Genomic DNA, 9,429 nt, shown 5'->3' on the forward strand with positions numbered 1-9,429 from the left:
GAAAGACAATGGCTAAAATCAGGAGATAACAAAGGAAGAACAACTTGGAGACTAAAATTAAAAGAATACAAAAAACTTATAACTACAAAACTCACAAGTTTTTACGCACAAAAAATAAACTTTCCCAATACCAACACTAAGACTCTATTTAAACTAGTTAATAATCTTTATGATATACAGGCTTTTTCCCGCATCATAACAGACTCCCCACCATCGGCCAATGCTTTGGCTGAATTCTTCAACTACAAAATCAATAACCTAAGATCCAACCTACCGACCTCCACAACCAACCACTTGAACTACCCAGTCGCCCAACACATTGACGAACCCAGGTTAGACATGCTCTGTAGCGATTTCTCTATCCCCACCTAGAACCAATTCTGCAAATTCTACTCGAAATATGCCGATTCGTACTGCAGATTAGACAATTGCCCACCTAACATCATGAAAGCCGCTCCAGTCACCTTCAAAGTCAAGCTACACGATTGGCTCTCCTCTCTATTGCTGTCTGGTACGTTTCCCAAGGAGTTAGGTAAGATGCTAATCACACCGATTATAAAAAATCCCAAGGAATCTATTAAGTTGTCCTCAAATTACAGGCCCATTGCAAACATTCCCCTTTTTGTAAAGCTGATGGAAGGCCTGGTAAACCAGGATTTAGTATCGTACCTGGACAAATTCAGCATACTTCATGACAACCAATCAGGTTTTCATTCCAGGTTCAGCACGGAAACAGTTATTGCTTCATTGCTGGATTCCCTCCTGAATCTATTCAGCCAAGGCTCTAGTGCACTAATCCTTCAGCTAGACTTGAGTAGTGCCTTCGATTTAGTCAATCATGCCATCCTAACTGACTGCTTGGAGTCAATTGGACTCACCGGCAATGTATTGAAATGGTTCCAAGGTTTCCTGACTAAACGATCGTACCAAGTCCATATCAATAACAATCAATCCTCCTGCTGGGTAAACCCATGCGGAGTCCCACAGGGCTCCCCCTATCTTCCACCTTGTTCAACATTTACCTTGCCTCACTGGCGACCCTACTACAAAAATTAAAAATCAAATTTTACATCTATGCTGATGACATCACCATAGTCCATGCTCTAACAAACCTGACACCCGAAATGAAGAACCAACTAGCATCAACATTGAACCATATTGAGTCATGGATGACCGAGTTCAAATTGAAACTCGACTCTGAAAAAACAAATTCTTCCTGGTGAGCCCAAATGACAAAATCAAAGACACTTCAATTTCCCTGAACGTACAGACCTTCCCTATCGTTGATTCCATAAAAAATCCTGGGTGTGACGCTAGACCGTTACCTCACTCTAGATATTCACAAAGAGTCACTGATCAAAAAAGGCTTCTCAACACTATGGAAATTTAGAACCATCAGAAAGTATTTTGACGCAGCATCCTTTCACCTACTGGTACAATCCTCCATCTTGAGCCTGCTCGACTACTGTAATATCATCTATCTGGGGTCCCTCAAGAAAACCATTCAAAGACTCCGAATCATGCAAAATTCTGCAGTGCGACTGATTTTCGGCATAAAAAAATGGGACCACATAACCCTCTACTACCAAAAACTCCATTGGCTGCCACTAGAAGCAAGAGTGCTGTTCAAATTTGCCTGTCTTTGTTTCAAATATATTCTTGGCATGGCCCCCTTATACCTGGTCTCCCATTTTAAATTGGATTGTTCCACCAGGCCCACACATAGAATACATATGTTCAGCCACCCTTCAATAAAAACCTGCCAATACAAAAGATTCCTTAACAGAACGCTAGCCTTCCAAGCAAGTCAACAAAACAGCTGGCTAGGCAACATCATCAAGCACTCCTCATCCTACCTTAACTTCAGAAAACTAGTTAAAACCAACCTGTTTAACCGATTTGTAACCAAGAACTCTTAAACCTTCCACTGTACTCTTATCACATATTCTTGATTTCCCTACATTGTGACTTTATGTAACCAAAGTCTTCATTGTTATTTTTTTTTTCGCTGACTGTCCAGCTCTTCTTGTTGTAAACCGCCTCGAACTACGATGGCTTTGGCGGTATATAAAAATAAAATTATTATTATTATTATAGCCTAAGTGGTTTACATTCAGGCACTTAAGCATTTTTCCTTGTCTGTCCTGGTGGGCTCACACTGTATCTAATGTACCTAGGGCAACTGGGGATTAAGTGACTTGTTCTAGGTCCAATACCTCTCTCAGAATCGTTTCAAATTCTTGTCAAAGACACAAATCCATTGAACATTTCTTGCAATAATGATATTGTTATAACTTGTACTACAAATTGTATAAAGGGGAGAGCCTCAGGTCTCCGTGCGTTGATGATGGTTTCAACCGCATTGGAAAGGGAATAATTCTTCACCGGTTCTTTATCCCCCTCATACCTGCTCAATATTCAATGGATTTGTGTCTTTGACAAGAATTTGAAACGATTCTGAGAGAGGTATTGGACCTAGAATTTGATTGTCTTCTTTCTCATTCCTGTACTTGGGTTTTTTTGGATTAAGTGACTTGCCCAGGGTCACAAGGAACAGTGTGGGATTTGAATCTGCAGCCTCAGGGTGCTGAGGCTTAGCTCTAACCACTGCGCTGGGGTGAGGTGATATGCTGAGAGGCAGCATGCTGAAGGAGCAGGGAACTCGGTGTGTTTGAGGCCTAGAGATGAGCAAAAACGTCCTGGTGATGCTGTAGCTCACAGGAGGAGTGCAAAGCTCAACAGAGTTTTTCCTTGCAGTGAAACAAGACTGAGGCTTGAGCTATTTTAGAATAACTTTGGAAGCAAAAGGATTCTCTTTCAGCCCAGCGAGAGGTGAGAAGTGCCCATGAGAAACTATTAGGAAGTTGAACTGGAAGGATGCAAGAAGCCCTAAAATCCTGTCAATTTCTCTGGGTAGTTTAGATGGAGCAAGATATTGAATTGATCCCTGTGAAGCAATGTGTAAGTGCAAATAAAATGTTGTCCTATTGTGAATCCATGCTTTGTAATGTTTACAATTATTCCAAACTTTATTCTAACATCATTCAGTATTGCCAGAGTGGTCCTGACCATTCGTGCTATCAAGTGCTTTTTTCCGCAGTTCAATCTATCACCTGACTGATGACTTTTAAAACAAACCTTAAACTTGTCAGGTTGCATTTCTTTGAGGACAAGTTGCATCATTTTCCACATACCTCGTTATAAAAACTTTTGCAAATTCTCAGATTTACCACAGTATCTGCGCCTTCCCCTAGAAAAATAATAAACTGGCTGGTATGCAAGTATTTCTCTTGTCTGCTGCATGTTTTGTCTTGTGATTTACAGATTTTTCATGCTGTTCATTCCTTTCCCTATCAGGCACACACTGGCTCCAGCTGTTTTCATTTTAAACGCTGCTAAGGTGCCATTCTGGAGGCAAAGAGAAAAGGGCTTTCGTACCATTTTGCAACCACATACTCGCGTAGAAGATACGACTTTTTCAGAGCAGATGTAAATTTCATTATGGCCATATGCGTGCTGTTCAGAATAGTTTGGGGAAACTATTTTATAAAGGTTATTTTTTAACGGCTTTTGATATACCACAGTGGGCTATAGCAATAGCTTTTATACAGTTTACAAATTACAGTGGACAGGGAAAGAGAGGAGATAATGAAGAGGGGATAGGTAGGAGAGGAATGGGGCAGGGAAGGTCAGGAAACAGTAGAGGGAGAGGTTAAGGGGGAAAGTAAAGAGGAAATGTTACTGAGTTGTGTTGATGCCAAAGCTCTCCCCAAAAACCCAGGTGGTCTTTCTAAATTAGGTGCCTTTTGGACCTGTCTCACATAGACATCCTGTTATAAAGGTCCCCTTCCGTCTGTCAGTGTTGCAGAAATAGGGTGGCACCAGATGTCCGGATTTCACTGGACATCTCCTCCTTTTCAAGGACATGTCCGGGGATCTGGATGGCTTTTCAAAACCCGGCACTTTATCCAGGTTTTGAAAAGCTTCCTCTAAGTCATGACAGGCAGGCAGCAGGGATTGGGGCGGGGCTAGGGTGAGATTGAGGGCAGGACTGGGGTGTAACAGGTCGAGGATGGGTGAAACAGGGCGGGCCTGGAGGGCGGGTCTAGGGGTCCAGATTTTACTAAAGTAAAATCTGGTAACCCTATGCAGAAAAATACTGGTAAGGTCCAGAACATGACTCTAGTGCACATGCCACATGCCTCCTGTCAAACCTGTACTATATCTTGTTGCAGGTTTTTGGGTTGCGCTGCTCTTGTCAGGTAGAAACCGACGTTTCAGCCACCATGCTGTGGCTTTCTTCAGGGTATGCTGTGAGGTCTGCAGTTTGTCTTTGTAAATAGTGGGTCCACTGACCTGACTGGGAACAGAGCAGTTCACTGGTCAAATAACCCAGCTTCACGGGGAGATCATCTTTAAACTCACCAGAGACTTTTGCCAACTGATTTCCCCACCAAAATTCAAATTTGTGACCAACCGACTTTCCCACCAAAATTCAAATTGGTGACCAACCGACTTTCCCACCAAAATTCAAATTAGTGACCACTGGACTGCCTTGTTCCCAGTCAGGTCAGTGAACCCACTATTTATAATGATAAACTGCAGACCTCACAGCATACCCTGAAGAAAGCCACAGCAAGGGGGCTGAAATGTCGGTTTCTACCTGACAAGACGCAGCGAGACCCAGAAACCTGCAACAAGCACGATGCCAGCTGTGGAAACCCTAAGAGAACTGTATTACCGTCTATCTCTACCCTTCCGTACTCAGTTTCTCCTCTTTATATGCCGCACTCCAAGTGAAACCACAAAGGTTTCAAGTAATGCTTTATTTTGACTTGCAACACATTGTTCATAAGTAGGAATTTTTACAGCGTCACAAATAAATGGAATGATTAAAAAAAAAACCAGTGTGTGTTCAAAGTGTTCAGATTAATGTTCTGAATGGGAACTTTCAAGATGTTGCCCAGAAATATGAAAAATGTTTTCAAAGAGATAAATGCAAGCTACAAGATGTGCCTTGGAACATGAATCTGTACTGCTGTCCAAGAAGCACAGTCAGCTAATATCATTGGTGTCAAGCATAATCATCTTATAGTGCTGTCAAAATGCACCATGCTGTACCAATTCTGTATTAATTCCCTTTTCTTTCTCTCCTCAGACAGTCTGACCATCAACTTCAGTTTCTCGTGTCAGCTGGGTAAAGACTAAACTACACTGATTTCTTGTGCCTAGAAGGGGCACCACTGGAATTGCCACCTGATGCACCCATACCCCACTTCAATGAGGGTAGTAGCTAGGGTTACCGGTTGTCTGGATTTACCCAGACGTATCAACTTTTTAGAGGGCATGTCCGGGTGGCTTGTCAAAACCCAGCACTTTGTCTGGGTTTTGAAAAGCAGATCGCGTCGGGAGGGGCATCCGTTTATGCGCAGATGCATGCGGTGATGTCACATGCAAGCGCGTGTTCTCCTGACGTCATTGCGTCGCATCTGCGCATGCCCTTCCGACTAGGACAAGCAGGCTGAGGGGAGCAGGGCTAGGGGGCGAGGCTGGGTTGTGACGTGGGCGTAACAGGGCGGGGCTGGGTGGAACTGAGCGGGCCTGGGGGGCAGGCCGAGGGGGCCCAGATTTTACATATGTAAAATCTGGTAACCCTAGGTAGTAGCAGTGTAAGCTTCAGTGGCTGCAGACCATGTTGAGAACTCGGGGAAGTACAAGAGGCTGAACTCTTCATCCCCATTGAGCCACAGTCTCTCAACACACTTATGGCTCCTCCAAATATTCTGTAACCACCTGGCCCTGCCCTAACAGTGGACATTTTAGATAGGACCCTAGCATTTCAAGCTGGTAGGCAACAATCTTGGTTTAATCCACCCTATGCCTACTAAACTCGCTGGCCACCGCAAACATAACCTGAATTACCACCACATTCTCCAACAAAAAAAGATACACCCATCGCTAGGAAAGCTATGTTACCTCCATGTTATACCTACACTGTAAATGTTGCAATTTAATCCACCCTAAGTCTGTATGTTATGTCTTTACTGTAAATGTTGTAACCTAAACCCCCTTGTCTATACTGTAAATGCTGTAAAGTCTGTATTTCTCACAAAAGTTTGTCCTACCCATACTATGAATGTACTCCTGTAACCCGTTCTGGGCTCCTTTGGGAGGATGGGCTAAATAAATAAATAAAATTCAAAACTGCGGAGAAAAAGAAACCTCAGAAAATTACCCCCATAACACAAAGCACATTAAATTGTGCAAATTGGGGCTTATAATATAGTCATTGGTCTCAAAAAAACTCCACTGTCCGCAAAACTATCACCCCACACAGATTGAAAAATAATGTTCTTCCACATGTGGAGGGGCATAATCAAAAGTCCGTTTTCGCCTAAGTCGCAAGTCATCCAAAGTCAGACACAGCTTAAGACGCATTTTCAAAAAATACATCCAAAATATATTTTTTTTCGAAGATCATCTAACTATACGTCCAGCCGTCTGATTGTCCAAACTGCTAAATCGTCCATCTTTATACAAAATTTTCATCCAAATATTTGTCCAAGTCATAAATGCCTAGAATAAGCCCTGTTGGACGTGGGAGGGGTCAGCAAAGTCATAGACTGGGCACCCAGACATGGCACCTGAATAATGGACTACCTTACAGGACACTGCTGTGAACTTCACAAAAAGGGTGCCCCATAAACATCTCACTACAGCTCCCTTATAGGTCATGGCAAGCCCCCCCAAAAAACACCCCCAAAACGTACTATACCCACCTGTCTACAACCCCAATAGCCCTTATGGCTGCAGGAGCCACTTATATGGCAGTACAAAAGGGTTTTGGGGAGTGCACATGTTTCACCATGAATGCAATGATTACAGTGGCTTATGAACCTGGGTCCTCCTCTCCATGGGTCCCTAACCCATCCCCAAGATGACTTAAGCCGCCTCTGTGCAGCTCTACTAGGCTTTCCTATGGCAGGCTGCCAGGAGCTGATATTCTGGAGGCAGATATTTAAAGTTGTGATTATGATTATTATGGGGGGGGGTCGGTGATCACTGGGGTAGTGTGTGGGGGTCTGTACTATGTGTTTGCAGTGCTTATCTGGTCATTTTATATAGGTTTTTGTGACTTAGACCATGTTTTAAATGGCCTAAGTCACAACGTCCAAATTCCGTCTAGGCTGTGTTGTAAAACTTTTGGTTATACATTCAGTACGACTAAGTCTAGCACGGCCCAAGGCCTGCCCAAATCCCATCCTCGACACTCCTCCTGAAATGCCCTGTTTAGCTCTGGTCGTTCAGCGGCACTGGGAAGGCCTAAGTCATTTGTAAACACGTCCAAAGCCCGTTTCGATTATCGGCACTTGGACGTCTTTCGTTTATGATCGTCCAAGTGCCAACTTAGGCTGGTTTTTGGACGTTTTTCTCTTTCGATTATGAGCCCCATAACCTCTAACTTTTACCAACCCAGCGAATGCAAACTGAAACTTGTTCGTGGACACCCATTTATTTGACAAATTTGTTTAAACTTACTTAAACGATTTCCTCTACATTTTCCGGCATGCTCCTACCTCCTGTTATCTATAATTACATTACATGCCTGTTTGTTTCCTCCTACTTAATGCTCATGTTGTAACTTTGCTGCTTTCATGCAGACTCATTGCAAACCCTTTTGAACTGAAAGGTATGATGGGATGTAAATAAAGCTATTATTATTATTACATCAGTTGTTTCATCAATCAAGATATGAAAAAAAACTCACAATTTTGAATGTTCACAAGCGCTTTTCTTAACATATCCTGATACATGATCATAAGTATTTCATTAGTCACTTCATACTTTTGCTCATTATGACAGGGGTTGCCATACAGCATATTATGAAAAACTGGAAAAATTGGGACCCGCTGAATTACAGTTTTTGGTGGAATTCTTTATGTCACATCTTTAAAATGGAGCGGGTAATAGTCATACAACAAGGGAATTTTAAGAAATTTCAGGATGTTTTGGAGCCATTAACAAAATATTGTAAAGAATGAATATTGTTTTTTTCTTTTTGAACATACACATCCAAGTCGGGGGGGGGGGGGGAGGGGTACTTTATGTTTTCTTATATTTAAAGACAGTTGATGGGGATGTAAGAGGGAGGGATATTTGATCTGAATGAAACTTTGATGGAATATTAAGGGCTCCTTTTATCAAGCCGCACTAGCGGGGTTAACGGGCACATTTCATCACGCACTAACCCCCGCGCTGGCCGAAAACTACCACCTGCTCAAGAGGAGGCGATAGCGGCTAGCGCGGCCGGTGGTTTAATGCACGCTATTACGCGCATTAAACCGCTAGCGCGGCTTGATAAAAGGAGCCCTAAGTGATGTTAAAGTGTAAAATGGTTTTTATCTTATCACACTTATTGTAAGTTTTTAAAAAATGAATAAAGAATTTACATGTGATAACCATCTGAAATTTATTTATTTCATCTTCAACCCCTAACGTCAATAAATTAAAAAAATTTGATCTCACATATAGCCTGGCCTTGTTGAGCAAGATATCTTAGCGATGTGAAATCTTCTTTTGTCAACACCAGTCAGGCAATCTGCATTTCATTTTTCTTGGCTTTACTCATCTTGATAAATACATTTTGTGTACTCGCTAATTTGCTTGTTGCTTCCCAGTGGCAGTCTGATTTTTCATGCTTATGGAATCTTTCCAGTGCATGATGCCATGCATCAAATCCATTGTCAGTGAACGAAGACTCAGCTTTTGCAGCAAATTGTATTAAACCTATAAGTTTTGCTTCTTGGCAAGTCTTGCAAAATTCCTTCTTTTATCTTGCAGTACATGAGCCAGCAGCTGAAATCTGATTTCCATTCCTCTTGAAATTGGCGTTTTTTTTTGTTTTTGTTTTTTGCACCACTACTAGTGCTGGGGTCTCTCATCTTCATCCAAATCTTCAGCAGTTTGCTAAGATCTAGAAACAGGGACGAAGTGTGAGATAATAAAATTTGCAGACGACACCAAACTATTTAGTGGTATTTTGATTAACTCCAGATGCAGGAGGTGCATTATATTCCATTTCTTTTTCTGCTGTGATCTGAATTATAAATATTATCCATTTTAGAACTGTGGCACAGTTTTCCAGAATCAAGTCCAATCTGCACTTAGTTTAAGACTGTGCTGCAATGGGTATTTCTGTGACTGGAGGAAACAAAATGCAATGGCACAAGTCTCCAATTGCTTAACACTACCAAAATAAAGCTCACCTGCCCCAGGATGAGCAATGTGAAGGGGGCATAGGGTGATAGTCCAGAAAAGTTTCATAGTATGACATTCAGTACTGTTGCCGATTAATTTTGTTTTTGTCTCTTTTGGTTTTCCAAGCCTCTCTTTGTATTTCACTGCCTGACCTAGTCGCGGTCCAAGCCT

At 42.2% G+C, this 9,429-nt stretch overlaps 1 protein-coding gene across 5 annotated transcripts in view; it reads right to left on the minus strand.

Moving 5' to 3' along the window:
- The window catches only part of TMEM178A (transmembrane protein 178A), a 100,293-nt gene that overhangs the window by 35,061 nt on the left and 55,803 nt on the right, over nt 1-9,429 (minus strand). Inside the window, exons 1-2 of one of the 5 annotated variants that reach the window (XM_033939187.1) lie at nt 9,267-9,414; nt 8,527-8,974 (exon numbers count right to left, since the gene is read on the minus strand). The exons of 3 other annotated variants lie outside the window; for them this stretch is intronic. The gene's annotated coding sequence lies outside the window, so the exon portion shown is untranslated. Of the gene's footprint in view, nt 1-8,526; nt 9,415-9,429 lie in introns of those variants that run through there. One more of the 5 variants, XM_033939189.1, reaches the window with a different exon arrangement.

Source organism: Geotrypetes seraphini, chromosome 3 (genome assembly GCF_902459505.1).
Source record: "Geotrypetes seraphini chromosome 3, aGeoSer1.1, whole genome shotgun sequence".
NCBI lineage: Eukaryota > Metazoa > Chordata > Amphibia > Gymnophiona > Dermophiidae > Geotrypetes > Geotrypetes seraphini.